Here is a 22,930-nt window from a genome sequence, read left to right on the forward strand (position 1 = left end):
GATGAATACAGACAAAAGGTTGGCAAGGCTTCCTCTTTTTTATCTTTCTCACCGAGCCCTGACACATATTGTTCCAAATGAAACTTAACCACATTAACTTATCCAGGCCATCTACAAGGAAGTGCCTAGAAAATTGTCATAGTATTCTTGTCTAGATATTGCAATGTCAACAACTAGCATAAAAGACAGATGGAGCTGCAGCAATACATTTAAAAACAACAATGCATCCTGAAATCCTCCTGTTCCACATAGCAATAGAAATAGCTGCCTAGTTTACTTTTTTTCTTCCAGTGTAAAAAATATGTATTTATTTTATTACTTACTTACTTACTTACTTACTTACTTACTTACTTACTTACTTACTTACTTACTTACTTACTTACTTACTTATTTGAGAGGTTGTCACAAAGAAGAGGAGATCAACTTATTCCAATGCAGCAAGGCCAGGAAAAGTAACAATGGAAACTAATGAAGGAGAGGAGCAACCTGAAATTAAGGAGAAACTTCCTAACAGTGAAGACAATTAACCAGTGGAACAGCTTGCCATCAGAAGTTGAAGATGCTTCAGCACTGGAGATTTTTAAGAAGACACTGGACAGTCACTTGTCTGAAATGGTATAGGTCTCCTGCTTGAGCAAGAGGTTGGACTAGAAGATCTCCAAGATCCTTTCCAGATATATTGTGATTGATGATATAGTGATTCCATACTGGGAATGAATGGGGAAGACATGGGGAATAGGAGTTTAGGGAATCCTTCTCTGTCATAGTCCTTAACATTTGTCTCCAAAGGATGCACACAAATCTTACTGAGGCTCACTCCATTTATCTACCTTAGCAAGTTTCATACATCATTCCCTGTCACAAATATCTTCTTCATTCATTATGATATGGCTTTAGTTTACCCACCATCTGGCTCACCTTTTTATTTCTCGGTACAGCCACAAATTGACAATTAAACTAGTAAGCAACATCAGAGTGAACTGAAAAACTGATTAGCAGGATGGATACACACATGTAGAAACTGGCAATTTGCCTGGTACAAGCAGTGATCCATTACATTTGGTCTGAATCTCACATTATTAATTTGGCAGCTTTGCACAGCCTAAGACACCCAACATAATCTTTTATTGAAAGTAGGACACTAATCTGAATCAATTACATGAAACATATGCCATTGTTTCATTTTAATACTGGCTATTTTTCCTACCTTATTGTGCTTATTTTTATCTAATTAGTTTTATATGCATAGTACCGCTCTTGAAGTAGGATGCAATTTTTCAGAAAGATGAATGTTTGTATGTATTGTGTATACTGTATCTGTATTTCTGTATTGTGAATGTGTGTATATTTTACAGACCCAGCTGGTTTGATGATGATAATGAAAGTAACAAAGATAACTTATGAGGAAAATTATGAAAAATTCAGATGACAGAGCTTAAAATATTGTCTGGAGCATAAAAAATTGTCTGGCCCTTTTAGAAAATCTAATTGAAAAATAATTAGAAGATGTTTGAGTACTTGGTTAATCATATATCCATTTATTCATACATTTCCTTCCTTCATTTTTATGCATTCTATCATTCTTGCCATATTTTATCTTGCATTCTTCCTTTTAATGGGTTACAGTATATGGTTATTGCCTTAGTTTATTTCTAAGCCACTCACAAGTATTGAGGCTGGGCAGTATATAAATTTCATAAATAAATAAATCCATTCCTTCAATCCATGGGCTGCAGAACTGTGAATGTTGGTAAGACAATGGAATGAACATTTCTGGTAGAACATTGGAATCAGCTTTTGTTCATACCTAGTCACATTGTGATATTGTTTGCATTTACATAGCAGGCAAAGCTTATTTCACAAGAAGACACAGGAAGCAGGAGTTTCCCAAAGATTAAATTGCCTGGATGGAAGTAGATATGCTGTTTTAGGTAATTCATCCTGAGCTTTTGGACTTGCATCATTGATACAGGAGTGGGCTGCTGGGGATTCACAGGGATTTGGGAGAACTTCTAGCTAAGCTTCTGTGCAGTTCAGCGAACCCTGAAATCGCATTCCTGGCTTGTCCTGTCCACCTCATCCCACTCTTCCCAGGAGTCCTCACATGGCCTGTTTTGGATGCAGGTAAGTGCAGGATGTGCATAGAGGCTTGGGGAGGGTGAAAAATAGGCCTGCTGGAAGTTTGGGAAGAGGCCTCCAGAGCCTGGGGAATCCATTTTCCCCCTCCTTGAATAGAATGGAATTCTTTTTTTGCCAAGTATGATTGTACACATAAGGAATTTGTCTTTGGTGCATATGGTCTCAGTGTTCATAAAAGAAAATATACAATACTTCATGAGATACAATACTTAATGGTTGTCATAGAGGTCACATAAGCAATGAAGAAACAATCAATATTAATTAAAAATCTTAAGAGTACAAGCAACAAGTTACAGTCAAAAAGTCATAAGGAAATTGTTGACAGGAATGATGAGAAAAAAATAGTAGTAATAGTAGTGCATAGTTTGACAGTGTTGAGTGAATTATTTGTTTAGCAGAGTGATGACGTTTGAGGGGAAAAAACTGTTCTTATATCTAGTTATCTTGGTGTGCAAGATATCTGTATGTTATCTGTAGCGACGTTTTGAGGGTAGGAATTGAAACAGTTTATGTCCGGAATGCGAGGAGTCAGTAAATATTTTCACAGCCCTCTTTTTGATTCATGCAGTATACAGCTCCTCAAGGCAGCAATTGTTTTTTCTGCAGTTCTGATTATTTTCTGAAGTCTATTTCAGTCTTGTTGGGTTGCAGAACCAAACCAGATAGTTATAGAGGTGCAGAGGACAGAAGTTTGAAGAAAGCCTCCAAAGACTGTGGAGGGCAAAAATGCCCCCCCCCCAATGGTTCAGAAGGCTGTGTAGGCCATGCCCACCATGGGTACACCCAGTATTGGGCAGCCAAATTTTTTATTGCCACATCGCGGGTGTGGCTTATTTTGTGGGTGTGGCTTGATGGTCATGTGACTGGGTAGGAGTGGCTTGGCAGCCATGTGAACAGGTGGGAGTGGCTTGAATGATCATTATCGTTCAAGTGAACTGTTAAGTCCTGAACTTATAACCTCACCAGTGTCGCTCTCTGGGTTGACAATTTGCTTCGTGTTTCCTGTGCTCTCCTTCCTAGGTCACTCCGTGCCTCAGGCTGGGTAGCTAGGCAAATGGGTGCTGATCAGCTGTTGAGAAAAGGGGGGTGAGGAAATGGGCCCACTGCAACTCCTGCCAGTGCTGGTCTCCCTGCCACTTTCTGAGGAGGAGGAAGAGGATGGGAGGGGGGATAGTCAGCTGGGCACACAGCTTCATTTCCGCCGGTGGAACTGCGTTCCATCCCGTCCTGCCTGCTGCCCACCCCTGGCCACACCCACATTGCAACCATGCAGAGAAAGTCTTGCTAAAAAAATTTAAGCCCATCCCTGCATTGATTGATTGGCTGACTAATTGATGGAGCATTACAAGGTACTGATTTTCTATTTCCAAAAAATTCCAGGCAGCTTATCATTTTAGAAGCAGGAAACATAGGAATACGGATCATATGACTCCAAATGAAAATAACATACATACCAGTCAAAGAAATTCTACCGGGACTCAGAAACCATCTTTCCCCAGGCATAAAAAATAATCAACTCCTGATTTTTTTACTAGATGGGAAGCAAATGGATCTCTTGGAGGATACTGTTCTCACCAGGACACAGAAAGCCTGCTTCCTAAGTCCTGACAGATGATGTTGTTCAGGTACAGAAAACAGAGTGGAAGAAAACCTTGTGGTGGCCAACATGAACTCTTGTTTCCCTTTGTTTTCTCCACTGAGACTGAAGAACACAAGAACACACCTGGCTTCCAATTATCAAAAGAAAATGCTGAGAGAACCAGAGTGTACATGTGTAGGTTTGTTTCAAGGAAGAATTGTGCCATGTCAGATAGCAGAAAGGAAGAATTTGTAACCAGGAGAACAGCCATCTATTCAAAAAACAAGCTGGTGGTAAAGGAGGAACAGACTTAGAATTCACTAGCAACAGACAAAATGAACAGGGAAGCAGAGCAGAGCAACAGCTTCAGTAGTCCAGCAGCAAAGTTGAGAAGTTACAGTCAGCAGCTGGAAAATCGCCTTCTTTTTCTTTCCCTGGCACAGACGAAAACTTTAGCAACAAATTAGAATAGCAATAGCACTTAGATTTATATACCACTTCACAGTACTTTATGGCCCTTTCTGAGTGGTTTATAGAGTCAGCATATCACCCCCAGCAATCTTCATTTTACAAAACTTGGTAGGATGGAAGGCTGAGTCAAACCAAACTTCTGGAGTGAGCAGTGAGTTAGCCTGCAATAACCACTACACTACTACAATTCTTTAAAAGCTGACAGCAACAGATGCAAAATTGAAGGTGACTAAAGTGGCTAAAGACTTTGGTGTAAGTTCAGGCCACAAAAGAGAATAGAGAATGAGATATAAACAGTTTAGAGGTTAAGGCATCAGACTGGAAAGCAGGAAACTAGACCTGCTTTAAGCATGATCTAAATCTCACACATGGAGAAAATAGGAGTAAAGAGGAGAAATAGTGGGACATAAATAAAATAAACATAACTGTTAGCATTATTAAAGGATAATACAGCATTGCATTGCACCCTTGGGTCTTGAAACACCATGGTATCATGCTCTGGACTCCCCAGAGCATGAAGCCTGGGTAGGTTAGTATGGAGGATGGACTGTTACCCAAGCAGCAGATCCTCCCTCTGCACGTGTCTGCAATAATCCAATGGAATTACCTAAAGGCCAATGTGATTGATTCCAGCTATGTCGCAGGAGTTATCAGAAAGTGGCTGTACACAGACATGAACTGCTTCCAGGGCTCCAGCTCCAGATTTTGCCTCAATATTTACTCCTAAAGCCTTTTCCAATAATGGATATAGCCACAAGACAGTGGAGGTTTGCAGTCAGAGTTTCCCTTCTCCTAGTGGTTCACCAGGGGGTCTTCTGTGTCTTGCCATGCTCTTAGCATATGACATCGCTTGCTGAGACTGCCTTCATGACCGTTGATTTCATCTGCTCAGTCCACTGGAATCTGTCTTCACATGCTCGAGATAGACAAGTCCCTATCTCGCTGAAGATCAATGACCCATTGGCTACTCTCAGCCTGGTTTGGCCAGCCTGTCAAAGCTGTTGCCTGGGGTATGGCTGCTACAGCTACTAAGTATGGTATGCTACAGCTACTAGGAGTCACAGGTGAGAGCTGAGTGACAGGTGAGGACCAAAGGTGAACAAGCTGCCCTAAAAGGTGCCTTAAATGAACTGCCATAAAAGGATATGCATGTCCCTACACAAGAGGAGCCACCCCTCCCTGAGCACCCCAAATACAGCATAGGCTTAGTAATATTGTGAGTTGAACATTAGAAGTTAAACATTAGAACAATAGGCAAGTTTCTTAAATTTTATATAACAAAAGCTTCCCTGGAAACATCACTGTGTTGTTGGTCTGTATTATTTCCTAAAAGAATCTACCCCCACCCACCCACTCTACCCAACCTTGAAGGAGCTTATAGATAATAATACCTTGAATCTGATTCAGAAGTGTTAGCAAATGGTTGATTAGAATCTTGAAATATTGATTTTTTTAAAAATTGTGAAGATCACTGGAACACAATTTACATCATTTATTTTTAGTATATTGTGTACACTTAAATTGCAAATGTTATTTCCGTGTTTGTTTCATTCAAAATTTGAATAATGCTAGCATGTCAACAACAGGTGGGTGGGAATGTTGATATAGCTGATTAGATCCAATTCTTGCCTGTATATCTGCTTGACAATATATTATGTCTTTCTAACATTTTTCTAGGTAATTTCAAATGACTGACGCTGTTTGAAAACTGTGAAGCATAAGCAAAAACATGAAACATGAAAACTATGTACAAGTCTATTCTCCTTCTAAAAACAACAATTCCTAGAAGAGACATGAAACATAATTGGTAATGAATGATACAGTTGAATTAGTTTAACTAAATATTTAGTAGGTAGGCACAGCAGTGTCAATTAATTGTATTGATGGCACCAGTTTTAATGCTGGTAAGATGTTACTCTCAGCTGTGAAGAATCAGTACCACATGTTAAGTTCCAGTTAGCAAGATTTATTGCTCATGCCTATACACAACTAATAGTCAGCACTAAATTGGCATTAGATAAAAATCAGTGGAAATCAAGGTGGGGGGCAATAGATTTGGAATGCTGGTGGAAACATAATGATTCTGGACTGATTTCTCCCTAGATTCCATTCCAAGCTCTACCTCTTCTGCATCTACATCTCTGCTATTTTGACATTATGGGCCTATATAAAGAATTCTTGGGATTGCATTGCAAAATTAATCATGTCATTTTTTTGCCTAGATTACAGTCTTTTACCTTTTACAATGCTTACACCTCTTACGTAAGGAGAGAGCCAAATTGATCTTTTGTATGAGGGGGAAGGGTCTCCTGCTAAGGGGTGGGTTCCTTCTGGTTTGGACCAGATTGCTGGTAGTGACCCACTGGTGATGTCACGTTACTAGATCAGATGGTGCTGGTTTGTGCACGCCACCATTTTTTAATTTTTTTGTTCAGCTGTTTAAAAAAGGGCCCTCCTGCCCAACCCTGGGTTAAACAATGTCATTTGGCGGGCCCCAGGGGAAGAGCCTTCTCTGTGGCGGCCCTGGCCCTCTGGAACCAACTCCCCCCGGAGATTAGAATTGCCCCCACCCTTCTCGCCTTTCGTAAGCTCCTTAAATCCCACCTCTGCTGTCAGGCATGGGGAAACAGAGATATTCTTTCCCCCTAGGCCCGTACAATTTGTGCATGGTGTATTTGTTTGTATGTATGTTTGGTTTTACAAATAAGGTTTTTTTTAACTGTTTTAGTATTGGATTTACATGCTGTTTTGTACTACTGTTGTTAGCCACCCCGAGTCTACGGAGAGGGGCGGCATACAAATCCAATAAATAATAATAATAATAATAATAATAATAATAATAATAATAATAATAATAATGACGACCTTTATTTTTTAATCCAAAGCCCATCTGATCAGCTCCTCAGCTGTCTTTCAGACTGATTCCAGCTCCTGAGCATGTGCCGAAGCCAAATTGCATGAGGTACACACGTGTGTACACGAACGGAGTGTGTGTGTACACACAAAACATCATGATGTGAACCAGTGGGGGTAGGTGGAACCCACCCCTGCTCCTGATAATTCAAAGGAATACAACTTTTGAGTCATATGTAAATTTGCCATACAACAACTTTTATCACATGGCAAAAGTTATATTATAATATATCATTACTTTTACAATAACCTAGAGTTGAATTTAGAGCTCAAAATGTTAAGTTACAAAACAGGGAAGAGTATTTATAGTGCAATGTTAATATTTTTGAGAAAATTATGTCTTTCTTTGGCTAATAAGTAATATTGTCTATGTATTAGTCTATTGTTCTCCATTTCAGAAGTGATCTCAATTGAACCTTATGAATATGAGTCTGGACTTGAAAAATCTAATCAGTATTAACACTATCAGTATTACTATCGGCATTATCAATATTATTACCAGTATCACTATCAGTATTAACAATTTTTTCTGTTCCTCTTAATGGGAAATATGTGAACACCACAGATTCATGTTATTTTGCTGTAAAGAGGATTCCCACTTATTGGTTGATTTGATTGGTTAGTATTTGTTGATTTATTAATGAAAATAAAATGCTCAAAAAAAATAAAGGGAACACTTAAATAACACAATATAACTCAGTATTCAATGAGAATATTTCATTCATTCGGATCTAGAATGTGTTATTTGAGTGTTCCCTTTACTTTTTTGAGCAATATATATGAAATAAATATATTCCATTGTTAAATTAGGATGCAGTGCATTATGTGATATACAAGCAAGATAAAATCCCTTTGAGATAATAAAAAAGGTAGCATATAATGGTATTTGTGATAGCTCTGGAAAAATATGTAAAATATTCTCAAAGCATTGTTATCTGGAAAATTGAAATATTTATATGTGATGCAGTTATCCCAACTCTGTTGACTTTAAATTCTGTCCTGTATCAATAATTTTGTTTTATTTATGGCTATGACTTATAGAATTGCTGATTATATTCTAATTTGGAATGCAATTTATATTGTTATATCTTCTGCTTTAAAACATATGTATCATTATTCCTATGCAAACACTGTTACATCAAAGATTTTAGAACTAAAAGTAAACACAGTAGACAGCAATATATATACTGCAAAGCTTGTACATATATTAAGCACTTTGGTCACACATGCCATCATTCTTGCTTCTTTATTTAAATGTCTTTCTAGCACAGATATAGCAAAGTGTGACTCTTTTGATCTAATGGGATTCTGATTTGTCAAGGATGATGGAAATGAACATCCAGAGAGCTGGTTTCTTCCTCTATACCAACTAACTAACCAACCAACCAACCAACCAACCAACCAACCAACCAACCAACCAACTCCCTTAGAACAGTTGAAAACTAGGGACAAAACAATTATTAAACATACAGACATATATTATCCTATTCTCCAATTTAGATACCTCTGTGCAAATAGACTTCTTTTCTTAAGCATGCTTATTAAAATGGAAATTTAAAATCTTAAGAGATAGATTTCACAGTGTACAAAGTACTGAAATGAGAGGTATTTGGCCACACATGAAGTATTGCAAAAATGGTGAGTATGTACAATGTTTCCATCTGAAATGGTGACTACTCACCAAATATATGAAAGGTCAATTATCTCTAACAAGCCAAAATAATAATAATAATAATAATAATAATAATAATAATAATAATAATAATAATAATTTATTAGATTTGTATGCCGCCCCTCTCCGAAGACTCGGGGCGGCTCACAACAAACGATAAAACAATATATATAGGCACAAATCTAATATTAAGAAAAAACTAGAAACCCTATCATAATTAAAAAACCAAACAGCACATACATACCAAACATAAATTATAATAAGCCTGGGGGAAAGGTGTCTAAAATCCCCCATGCCTGGCGGTATAAGTGGGTCTTAAGTAGTTTACGGAAGACAAGGAGGGTGGGAGCAGTTCTAATCTCCGGGGGGAGTTGATTCCAGAGGGCCGGGGCCGCCACAGAGAAGGCTCTTCCCCTGGGGCCCGCCAGATGACATTGTTTAGTCGACGGGACCCGGAGAAGGCCAACTCTGTGGGACCTTATCGGCCGCTGGGATTCGTGCGGTAGCAGGCGGTTCTGGAGGTATTCTGGTCCAATAGAGGGAATGTGAAATGTGAAAACAATGATAATAAAACTGGACCTTCTCCAGCAGAGGTTTTTTTCTCCTTTCCTACTGGTTATGGTATAAAACCTAATAATGATTTGTTTGTTTTTTTCATTCTGATTCTTATCAGGAGCAAAGAGCACTGAGAATTTATTTGTAGACAAAGATGAATTTAAATGACAGATGATTTCATTCTAAACAGAGATTTCTGTTTTACAAAGAAACACAAAGGACACTAGATTTTGAAGTACATCAAACAACACACTATATTGGGAGAAAAATAATATATAATGTGTATATTATACAATTTTCATAATAAAGGGTCATCAAGTCCATCACAGATCAACCTTGCTGATTCCAAAGAAAGAAACAGGCATTATTGGTGATTTTGGTGGTAATTATGTGCAAGTAATAATAAAAAGTTAAAGTATTTTCTATTCAACATAGTTTCCTAATCTCTAGATCTATTTGCCTGAAATAATGCCTGTTTCTTTCTTTGGAATCAGCTCTATAGTTTATGATGTGATACAATACAACATGAATTCCACAAACTCACTTCCTAAAAATTGGCAGACTTTATCCATCTGATAAAGTTAAGCTACTTAACTCATTTTTTGCATTTGTCTTTACATAAAGGGTAAAAACAGTCCAACCTATCAAAAACAACTTCACAAAAAACATATCAGAAACACACATTAAAATAGGGAAGAAAATGATAAGTGAACACCTGTCTAAACTAGATGAGTTCAAATCGCCAGGACCAGATAGATTACATACCACAGTCCTAAATGAACTGGCAGATGAGATCTCAGAACTATTGAACTATATCTTTCAAAGATCCTGGAGGACCAGGGAACTGCCAGAGGACTGAAAAAGAATACTCTTTTTCGTTCACATTCCTTCCAAAAAACAATTGAAGTCTCAGACTTTTTAAGACAACGTCATGTTTTTTGGAAGGAATGTGAACGAAAAAGAGTATTCCTAGAACGCAAACCACTATGTATTTCAAGAAAAAATCAAACATGTACTTCATTTATTCTGAAAAATCAATTTTCTCTGCTTTCTGAATTGAATGAACTATAGTTTATTAAGAAGTGATGCTCTGAAATTGATCTATTCAATTTCAAACAGGCACTCTTTCCTTAGTGCAAAGATCAGTGATGTAATATCATTGGATTCAATATGACCTTCAACATTCCTAGATAGCATGTTTAAAGTAATGATTTAAAAATTTCAAGTCACCTAAACTTACAAGTGCATGAATAGGAATTTTTAGAACAAAAGTTGATGTTTTCTTTAAAATAAGCAAAAAAGTTATAAAATTTTGTAATTTTAACATTTTTAACAGTTAACATGAACTAGCAGAAACTGGACTAGCAGAAGAAATTATTTCCCTCTATTGTATACATATATGTATATTAATATGTTGTGTAGTACATTTAAAAATTATATATTACGAATTTCTAAAAATTAAAACTGTAAACACATTTTATATAAATATATTTTCCACATAGTCATATAGTAGAAAATATACATTCTAAAATAATTGCTTTTCAATTATCTGATTGAAACTGATTCCAGAGGGCTGCCCCCCTCCCCCCCGAGAAGGTTCTTCCCCTAGGCCCCGCCGTAACATTGTCAAGTTGACAGGACCTGGAAAAGGCCGACTCTGTGGGACCTAACCGGTTGCTGGGACTCATATGACAGATATTTATGCATATATTATTTCAACAGTAGAGTTAGTTCAAAACATTAATTAAAAAAATAGAAAAGAAAAACCACATATTTATGTATCTAATAATTAAAAATAACATTTAAACCAAAATAGTAAATTTTGTCCAAGATATCATCCCTATAGCTCTAATTTCTATATCATCAATCTGTCATCTATTCCATCTTCCTCTCTATCTCTCTATCTACTGTCTGTCTGTCTGTCTGTCTGTCTGTCTGTCTGTCTGTCTGTCTGTCTGTCTGTCTGTCTGTCTATCATCTATCTATCTATCTATCTATATCTATCTATCTATCTATCTATCTATCTATCTATCTATCTATCTATCTATCTATCTATCTATCTATCTATGTATCTATCTGTCTGTCTATCTATCTATCATCCACAATATTTCTCTTTCTCGGTTACTAGGCATGTTAATTCCAATAAAAAGCCTACTGGGGCAGATACAACTGTTTCTTGTTTCTCAGAATATACAGTATATAGAAATCATGAAGATCCCACAAGATTTATATTTATAATTTTGTATTTGCTTACTAATAGTGTTCTTTTCAAAACTACATTTTATTGCACGAAATTCTGGTGCATTTCACAACATTTTACAGCATACAATGAATGCAACCACATTTATTAATTTACAAAATCATTTATTAATTTACAAAATCATTTATTAATTTACAAAATCATTTTTAATAGGAAGACAATCTTTAACTTTTTACATTTAAAACTGAGTTTCTATCTGTTCATCCTAATACTATTCAACATTTTAAAAGTTGGTACTAATACGTTATTATCATATAGATGGCATGGAAAATATTGTTCTTTGTCCCCACCCACCTAAAATAATTTTCAAATATCTGTAAATGTTGTTTTCAAGTTGAAGATCAAATATATGTAACCATGAAATCATCCACTGTGCCACTAAACCTCAAGTTCACATATTCATATGCAGTAAGAAACATCTTTTTGTAGAGGTTCACTGTATGGAAGTTTATTTAGATGTTTCACACTATCTAATAATGCCAATGTAACCAAATCCCTTTCCCTTTTCTCTCTGTGATAATCACAAGTGGCCATTTTGTTCCACATGATGATGTGGAAAGGGGCAACCAGTTCAGCTATACTGGGAAAAGGAATGGTAAATGTACTTCACGTAACCTGCATAATCTGAATTCCTAAAGGATTAATCAATTATGCATTCAGAAGAGGAAGCAAAGCTCTTCTTTCTCATATTACTAACTCAGAAGACTTTTTAAAATTGTAAGGAGTGAGGAGGTATTTCAGAATATAATATCTCAAAAATGTTTGCTTAAACTCTTATTTTACGATCCCAATAAAAAAAATGATTTTAGAGACTGCAAAAACTCTCAAAGCGCTACTTCTGCTTGCCATCTTTTATCTATATTTTATTGGTTTTATTGTAACGTATTTATTTGCTTGTTTGTTGTGAGTCACACAGAGTTCTGGGAAATTATAATTCTTTTATCCCATTCTTTCTGCTAGAAATGTGGTTCATCTGGAAGGAAAAAGATTCCTCATCAAATGCACTTCACCATTATACAGGCTCTCTGTGCACTTCACCATTATACAGGCTCTCTGTTAATTACTGGCACATTATATATCCTAAAATGTAATACAACTAGCTTTTGCAGGGTGTCAAACTTTATTTCATTGAGGGTTGTATCAGCATTGTAACCTTGAAGGGCCAGGTGTATGTGACCAGGAGAATTAGTGAGTGTGGGCCATGGGTGGACCATGTGCTGCCCCTGCCCCAGCTAAATTTTCACTAGCAGAGGCACCATGGACCAGTCCTTTGCTGTTTCCAGGCCGGCCCGATGGGCCAGATTCAAGCACCTTGTGGCCCATATCTGGCCCACGGGCCTTATTTATTCATTTATTTATTGGATTTGTATGCCACCCCTCTTCGTAGACTCAGGGTGGCTAACAACAATGATAAAAACAACATGTAACAATCCAATGCAATACTAAAATAACTAAAAAAACCCTTATTATAAAAACCAAACAGACATACAGACATACCATGCGTAAATTGTAAAGGGGGAAAGAATATCTCAGTTCCCCCATGCCTGACAGCAGAGGTGGGTTATAAGAAGTTTACGAAAGGCAAGGAGGGTGGGGCAATTCTAATCTCTGGGGGGAGTTGGTTCCAAAGGGCCAGGGCCGCCACAGAGAAGGCTCTTCCCCTGGGTCTAGCCAAACAACATTGTTTAGTTGATGGGACCCGGAGAAGACCCACTCTGTGGGACCTAACTGGTCGCTGGGATTCGTGCAGCAGAAGGCAGTCCCTGAGATAATCTGGTCCGGTGCCATGAAGGGTTTTATAGGTCATAACCAACACTTGAGTTTGATACCTCTGAGCTAGTGCAACTTTTAATAAGCCATTGTGTGCAGTTTACCAAAAACACATGCGTATATTGTTGAAGCTTTTAAACAAGAAGATAAAATTAATATATATTATAGAATCGTAATGGCAGATAAGCAGAATCTGCCACCAAGAGTCACTAAAGTGAATGGGCAGCCATATCAATTATCTGAAGAAATAAGTTAAATAAATAAATAAATAATATGTTTCATAAATTAACACAAACAAGAAAAAGTTCAATAAAGAGTAGAAAGGGCAAGAAAAGAAAAAAAATGTTGAAGTAAAAAAAATGCACAGATATAATATATGTGGTTCCTTGCTCAATAGTAGTGTTTCCAGGCACAATCTGGCTTTCAATATATTCTATGTTGTCATTTGGTTTAGTTTTGAGTATTCAAAATATTATTTATATTACTAATTCATTTTCTTACTATGAGCTTGGATCTATGAGGAAAAATGATAGTAAGAAAATTTCAAGCCTGAGCTTGAAGTTAGTGCAATACTAACTTCAAAAGTGTATTTTTTGAAGATCTTTTGTTTTCCAGACACAATTGTTTAAAGCTGACCAATCTAACTAAAGCTTTCTTGAAGATTAATACAAATGCTTCCCCACTTCTGAAATGAATATTGGGAGTTGGATAGCATACAAATTTAATAAATAGATTTCATATCTTTTATTCTTGTGTTCTTTCTTGTCCATCCTCTAGGTATTGTTTGTGTCCTAAATCCTGTTTCAATGTCTGGTTTTCTTATTATTATTTTTTTGCACTCATATTTTCTCAATCCACTGGATTACAAAACTCAATTTCTGACTGGTTGAATTTTGTCTTCAATTTATACATTTATCTTTGATTAAAATATTTAGTTGATGACAGCCATTTATAAAGGTATCATAATAAATTGGAACTAATTACTTGTTAACTAGATTTCAGCTTAAAGAAAGATATTTATTTATTCTTGCTCTTTTTCACTCTTAACACTAATATTATTTTTCTGAACAATGCAAACCTTCTACAGTGCAAACATGAAACTTAACAGGAGGATATCAGCAGGTTTTGGGTTACAGTAGTTAAAACCCAGCAACAAAAGAGAAAGGTGAAATAACCCAGTGATTTCTTTGTTGATGCTTGTTACTCTGAAATAGTTCTTGCTCTTTTATTTTTTTTGGTTATCTTTGAATCTATATTGATTAGCAGGAGTCTAGCTTCTGCTTTGGAAAGAAAGCTTGTCATAGCTGCCTAAAAAGTAATAGGATCCCATGAGAAATTTTATCCCAACAAATGCATTTTATCCAGACTCAGATTGTTGAACATTTATCCCAGCGAGAGGATGGGTTTCTTTGTTTGTTTGAGTACACAAACGCACACATTCTCCAGTACTGCTGGAATTATTTTCCCCTTGAAAATATGTCTTGTATATACTCATTTCCAAATAGTTAATACAGAACTTATTGTGAACTAGAGTGTTTCCTTAGAGTCCACTATCAATCAATCAGTCAGTCAATTACATGTATTGCTTTTTAGTCAATCTCAAAGAGTCTTTTGAATTGAAACAAACATTAAAAAAATTAAAAGCCAGTGATCTGTATCATGTAAAGCAGCATTTTATAGCTGCAACAATAATTTATAGCATTTCTGTATCAGAAGACAGATTATATTTATATATTGGGACATGTGGTACTACACAGCTATGGTTTACAAGGGCAATATACAAAAGAAGTTGATACAACTAGTGTTCATAAAACATTTTCTTTTCCTTCAGGAGCAACTTACACTGATGAAATATTTATTCGCTCAATATATGTCCAGAAACTGTGACAAAATTAAATACCTCTTATTTGGTGATCAACCTGGCTTAGCTCAATTTAAACTACAAAATCATTTTTGGGATACTACAGTGCATTACATTTACAAATGATGTATAAGAACTGGCTTAGATCATAAGCATATTAATCCCTTAATATATTTGTATTCATCTAGCTTCCATCCCAAAAGGGCCACAAAATCTAGAATTACTAGTTTAAAAGCCGCTACAAAAATCTATGCCACCAAATAAAGACTGAATGCACCAATTACCACACCAATCAAGAAGAAAACTTTCTGTGCATGAAATCCACATGCACCTTCTATAACTTTGTTAATAACCAACTCAAAGACTCAAGTTCCATTCCATTTCTAAATGGACTGAATGGTAAAGAATATAATGATGGAGCCATTAAAGCCAACATCTTTAACACATTCTTCAGCTCAGTCTTTGGAAACAGCAATGGCCCACGCCCAATATTTCCTAGACATACCACAAATAACTACAACAATCTAACACAAATTGATTTTACAGAAGATAATGTTGAAAAGGCTTTACACAACTTAAAGCCACCCCTATCTATTGGACCCAATGGACTATGTGCATATTTCTTTAAAAAGTAATTGATCCTTTAAGCATAATTTTTGAAAAATCCTTCAGAACTAGCTTCTTACCCAACTTATTGTCACTAGTTACAGTCAAAAAAGGAGATCCAAATAATGTTGAAAATTACAGAGCAATCTTTTTATGTTGCATCACCTGCAAAATCATGGAATCAATCATAAACCAATCCAGTACCCTTCACCTAGAAACTAACAACCTGCTTTCTAACAAATAATTTGGTTTCAGAAAAAAATTATCCTCTAACCTGCAACTCCTACACTGCAAAAACATATGGACTACAAATCTCAATCAGGGTAAAACAATAGACATAATTTAAATAGACTTATGTAAGCCTTTGATTCAGTGATACATGACAAACCTCTTCTGAAACTCAAATCCTATGGCATCTGTGGTCCCCTTAATGATTGTATAACTGAATTTTTGTCAAACAGACACCAAGTTATTAAAATAGGGAGTTAAAATAAGGAGTTCCCTATCAAATCCCATACCTGTCAACAGTCGTGCCCCTCAAGGCAATGTTTTAGGACCAATACTATTCATACTTTACATCAGTGTTTCCCAAACATTTGACATATTTGTACACCTTCTATAATTTTTATAACACTTCGTGCCCCTCGTCAAAAAATGGATGTATTTTAATAACAATCAAAATATTTTTATTTTTTATTTTTTTGGTACATATACAAAATGATAATAAAATTATTCATAATAAAATATAAACAAAATTATATTATAAAGAACATTTATTTGGATCAATGAGAAGGATGAAATTGTTTGTGCTGAGATGACAGATCATCATAATTTGGTCCCTGATTGTTAATTTTAATCTGAGATGCAGTTCCATGTCCAATAGTCTGTTTCTTTTTTTCGACTTAATGTCTACAAATGCTGAAAAAGCAACTTCACATAAATATGAAATTGGAAAAAGCAAGAGGTATTTCAGAACTTTTTCTGAACGCTTATCCCCACCAAACTCTTCCCGTAGTCCAGGGGGTACATGTACCACACTTTGGGAAACACTGCTTTACAAAATTGACATCTGTGATCATATTACAGGCAACTATATTGTCTTTGATGACAGTATTAAATTATTTAACACTACTGACAATACTGGTACTCTTAAAAAATACCTCTACCATGTATCAGAATCATCAGGCAACTGGCAACTTCAAATCTTAACCAATAAATGCTCTGTCTTACATATCAGCAAAAGGAATCAGAACACCAAATACAAGCTTGGAGGACACAACCTTATAGATGACCCTCACTCTGTCAAGGACCTTGGAGTACTCATATCTAATGACCTAAGTGCTAGAACCCACTATAACAACATTGCCAAAAAGGCACTAAGAGTTAATGCTGTTCTGTTCGAAAAAAGTTCCTAATGTTATGTTCCCGGGTCACCCTGACCCGGACCGAAAACTCTTCATTTGCAGTGCTTATGTTTGGTCTTTTTGAAAGCTTTTTTCACCTGGAAACATGTTTGAACATTTCTGCACACAATGGAATGAAAATTGAACTGAAAAAATTAATCCTTATTGGTTTATTTTGCACATAAATGTGCCTCCCCCCCCGTTTTTGTGAAAGTTTTTTCAATTTATGGATAGTTTTGCTTGCAAAATCCATTCTATTTTACTAAAGTTGGTGTGGGATTGGTAGCTTGAACATTTCTGCACACAATGATATGAAAATTGAACTGAGAAAATTAATCCTTATTGGTTTATTTTGCTCATAAATGGGCCCCCATGCTTATACTCAAATAGGCTTATACTCGAGTAGGCTTATACTCGAGTATAAAATGATATGGTCTTATATTCAAAAATAAACCAATAAGAATCATTTTTTTTCAGTTCATTTCTATTTTTCTTATGTTTAGGATTGTTCAATTTAGTATATCAAAACTTTTGAGTTTATTGATAATTTTGCCTGCAAAATGCATTCTATTTTACTATTCTATTTTGGTGTGGGATTGGTAGCTTGAACCTTTCTGAACATAATGATATGAAAATTAAACTGAAAAAATGATCCTTATTGGTTTATTTTGCTCATAAATGGGCCCCCATGCTTATACTCAAATAGGCTTATACTCGAGTAGGCTTATACTCGAGTATAAAACAATAAACCAATAAGAGTCATTTTTTTCAGTTCATTTATATTTTTCTTATGTTCAGGATTGTTCAATTTAGTATATCAAACCTTTTGGGGGAAATTCCTTAGGGATTTGTAGCCTTAAAAAATATAAATTGACACGAAATTCAAAAAGGATGGGGGGAGGGGCTTTTTGATCAAAATAAAAATATAAGTCTCAATTTTTCCAGTTCAATTTTCATATCATTATGTTCATAAATGTTCAAACTAGTTTTCCAGTTGAAAAAGTTTTCAAAAAGATTAAATTCAAGTACCTAAAAAAAATATTTTTGGTCCTGTCATATACGAACAGAAACAGATTTGAAGTTATGATTTTTTTTGGCCCAGAAAACAATTAGCCACCACCCCAAAAATATTTTTTGATGACCAGCATTGTTAAATTGAGTAAATGAATGCCTAAGATTTTAAAGAATATTTCGGATTTGGAGCATAAAAAAATAAAAAGTGAAAATGATTGCAAGCAGCCGAGGGGGGGGGAGGCCTTATTTCTGATGTTAAAAAACCAGTAAGAATCATTTTTTTCAGTTCCTTTATATTTTTCTTATATTCAGAAATGTTCAAGCTACCAATCCCACACCAACTCCAGTAAAATAGAATGGATTTTGCAAGCAAAACTATCCATAAATTGAAAAAAAAATCACAAAAACGGGGGGGGCGGCACATTTATGTGCAAAATAAACCAATAAGGATTAATTTTTTCATTTCAATTTTCATATCATTGTGTGCAGAAATGTTCAGACTACTTTCCAAGTGAAAAAAGTTTTCAAATTGACCAAACATAAGCACTTCAAATGAAGTGTTTTCGGTCCGGGTCGTATGTGACCCGAACATAACATTAGGAACTTTTTTTGCTCAGCAAAAACTAAGCCCCCCACCCCCCAAAAAAAATTCTCATAGAGAGAACCCCTGAAATGATGAAAAGTCATGAAATTTCAAGTTTCAGATATGCAGGGAAAATTTTTTACAGGGACTCAAACTTGGCTTCGGGTCACATACGACCCGAACAGAACAGCAGGGTCAACCATAACTTCTTCTCTGGCAATATTACACTAATAACCAGAGCTAGCAAAACATTTGCTAGACAAATTCTGGAATACAGCTCAACTGTCTGGAACCCACACTGCATAACGGATATCAATACAATCAAGAGAGTCCAAAAATATTTCACAAGAAGAGTCCTCCACTCCTCTGCTTGCAACAGAATACATTATTGCATCAGACTTGAAATTTGGGACTTAGATAGGCTATAGCTTCATTGCCTTTGATGTGACCTAAATGTAGTTCATAAAATCATTTACCACAATGTCCTACCTATCAATGATTTCTTCAGCCTCAACCAGAACAATACATGAGCACACAATCAATTCAAACTTAATGTAAACCACTTGAAACTCAACTGCAGAAAATACGATTTCAGCAACAGAATGATAAATGCCTGGAATGCATTACCTGACTCTGTATCTTCCTCCTCAAACCCCAAAACTTTAACTTTATACTAACTAAAGTCAACCTCACCCCATTCTTAAGAGGTGTGTAAGGGGCATGCATAAGCACACCACTGTGCCTACCATCCCTGTCCTGCTGTCCTATTGTCCAAATTTATGTGTATTTACCTTGTTTTGTTTATGTTCATACCAATACCTACTATTTTGTACATGTTTGACAAAAAAAATAAAAATAAATAAAAATAAAAAGTGGAAGGAAAATCATAGTTTATAAGACTCAGAAATATTTTATTAAATGGTGTACCTCAAAACATTACACAATAGAAAGAGATCCGTACTGCCCCATCCTTTTGACTTTCCACAAATTGTTAAAGATCTAGTTGTGCTTCCAGGCCTTGGGTCAGTCCCTTTGGGTTTTTTGTTTTATTTGGTTGCATCTTCTGGTCAACAGTACCCTACCCCCCCCTCTAATAAATGTTCTTTTCTTTTACATCTCTTTTCAACTTTTAATTGTTAGCCATTCAGAGTCATGTGATGTTGGAAATAATAAACTGAAATAATGAATTGAAATTCAAACAATAAATAAATAAGCCATTGTATATGCATTGTTGAGGGCCATGACCTGCTACTTTGTGACTATAAATTTGTACATTGAAGAGTAAATAAAAACAAATCCAACTTCAGAAAAATAAAACTTCAAACATTTGTAGGGAATACTTTAGCTCTTGAAAGCATTCTTTTATTAACACAAATGTAACCGGGGTGACTAAACTAAGATTTTAATTTAAAAAAATAAGCGAATTTTTATTCATCAAAACAACTTTCGTTCTAAATCATATTGTTTGAACAGGAATGTCATATATATTGTAAGTCAATTCCATAGTGTGAGAATGTCTATTGACACTCAACAACTGCTTTATACATTATCTCTATTCATCTTGGAATGATCACAATTTTTATATGTTTCCCTCTTACCTCATTGTTTGCAGTCCTTGCCTCAACATGAGAATGTGTAGAGGAAATTGTAGATAAACTTGCAGAAAGAATGCAAGAACGGTTCAATTAGCCTAAGTTAGGAAGATGGGGTGAGAAAGATACTCACTCTGTGTAAGTAACTTGTGGGTAACCAACTCTGAATTTGTTTGGGATAAGAGAGGGTTGAGGAAACACCTGGTCTTACCTACCTTGAGGCCTTACAAAATGTTATTTGTACATATTATAAAATGGATTGTTTTACACTCTATCCTTGAAGTGGAGCTATGTTGTTAAAAGTTATATTTTAATTGCAAGAAAGAACTGTATGACTGTTTAAGCAATTTCATTTAATTTCTGAATCATTCTTACAATGCAATACACAAAACATTAACATCATACATTTTATTATGGCAAACTGTAGCTTTATATCACTTTGTGCTGCACAGAAGACCATTTTTAAATGCATGTGCACAAACAGAAAAAAATATGAATTGCTACATAAGCTATGGTATCTGAAAATAGCCTTTTGTAGTACAGTGGAAGCTCAGCTAACAACCACAATTCATTCTGGAAAGTTGGTCGATGCCCGAAATGTTCGGTATCCAACACAATTTTCCCTATAAGAAATAAAGGAAATAGATGTAATTGGTTTCCAGCCCCTGTTGACTCACTAATACAGTAATCCCTCATTTATCATGGGTGTTCCATTCCAGGACCACCTCGATAAACGAAAATACACAAAATAGGATTTTTTCTCTCCCCCCCACACACATTGTCCCTCATTTCCCCCCACCTCTCTTTACGTTTCGTCTCCCTGCCTTCATTTCTTTCTCTTGGGGAATCCTCGCTAGTGGCTCCCAGTGGCTCTGCTCCACATCCAGCAACAAAGTGTTGCTTTGGCAGGGACAAGGCTGGTGCACCACTGAGTTAGCCGGTCCTGGCAGCGGCAATCAATCAAGCAACTTTCATTCAGTGGCTTCCCTTCGAGGAGCAGCAGCGCCAGGAACATCATGTCCATGCCCCAGGCCCCTACCACTGCCACCCCTGTCCTCGAAGGGAAGCCACCAGAGCCACCTCAGCAGTTGCCACCACTGCCACCAGGACTGGTTAACTCAGCGGAGTGCCTGCCTCATCCCCGCCAAAGTGACATTTTGCTGCTGTGTGCAGAGCAGAGCCTCCCGGAGCCCCTGTTGAGGATTTCCCAAAAGAGAGAGAGAGATGAAGGCAGAGACATAAGAGGTAAAGAGAGAGAGTGGAAGTGAGGGACAATGTGCTGGGGGGGGAGAAAACCCCCCCACAATGCACCACATGAGAACATGTGGCATTGTAAAATCGGAGGTGACTTCTCTTTTTTGTCGCTTTCTGGTGGGTCACATGTGGGTGATGTGGCTGTTCGGTATCTGAATTTTGTTCGGTATCCGGTGCAAATTTTTAACAACATTTTTGGTTGTTATCCAAAATGTTTGCTAGCAAAGGCGTTCACTAGCCGAGGTTTCACTGTACTTTGATACTTTTAAATTTGATGGGTTTTTGACAAGGTGAGAGAGAAGCTATTACTATGTCTTGCTCAGTTAGCTCTGTATGCACAGACAAGCTTGCTAATCAAAACAAAAGATCGTTCTGCATTAGTTTGCAATCTGTGTAAATTGGGTAAGTGCCCAATTTATATAATAAAACAGATCACTTTGTTATTGCTTTGTCAATGTACATTTTAACCCTCCTTGTAAGTTGCCTTACAAAGTCTTTTGTAAATCAAGGAGTTGTGTAAATCATTCAATGAAAATATATAAATAAATATATTTTAGAGTTATACAATTGCAGATATATACTTCCCTCTAATCCAGGCTGGATGAGAATATTACTTTACTTTCTTCCAAAATTAGGGTTCATAATAAAGAACTGGAAATTTGAACTAGAATTTTCTCTAAAAATGTTCAGCAAATGTAATGTGTATGTGAACTCTGAGTCAACAATTTGTCTGGGTGACTTTTGTCAAGAAGATATGTTGTCTCATTATAGGATTAGTTTATATCTGCACAGCCTTTTTCCTGCCATCAGTCATTTGATATAAATCAAAAACTTAGTCAGAGAGCTTGACATTCCTCTTCAGCCAAAGCTAAGCAATGATGTAATTATATTATCATGGAATTGAGTTTATGTTTATAGATAAGAAGACAATCAAGTCACTCTTCTAATATCCTAGAAAATAACCAGTGACTTTCTATGTGGCTGCAATGAATTAAAAACTCTTTCAAATTAGGTTTTCTAGCTATTCATATGTACTAAATATAGTGTGAACAAGTGGCAACATGGTCTTCAGAAGAATGGGATTAATGATTATTTTTTTCTGAACAAATGGACTCCAGGTAATCATAGACAATGTGTTCCTGATTTGTGTGCATGTACAAAAATTATATGGCCATAACCAAGTGACAGGTGGTAAGAACAGATGAGATAATAATAAGAAATAATGGCAAAGAACAATAATGCAGACAAAACACTCAGC

This window comes from Erythrolamprus reginae, chromosome 1 (genome assembly GCF_031021105.1).
Source record: "Erythrolamprus reginae isolate rEryReg1 chromosome 1, rEryReg1.hap1, whole genome shotgun sequence".
NCBI classification, from domain to species: domain Eukaryota; kingdom Metazoa; phylum Chordata; class Lepidosauria; order Squamata; family Dipsadidae; genus Erythrolamprus; species Erythrolamprus reginae.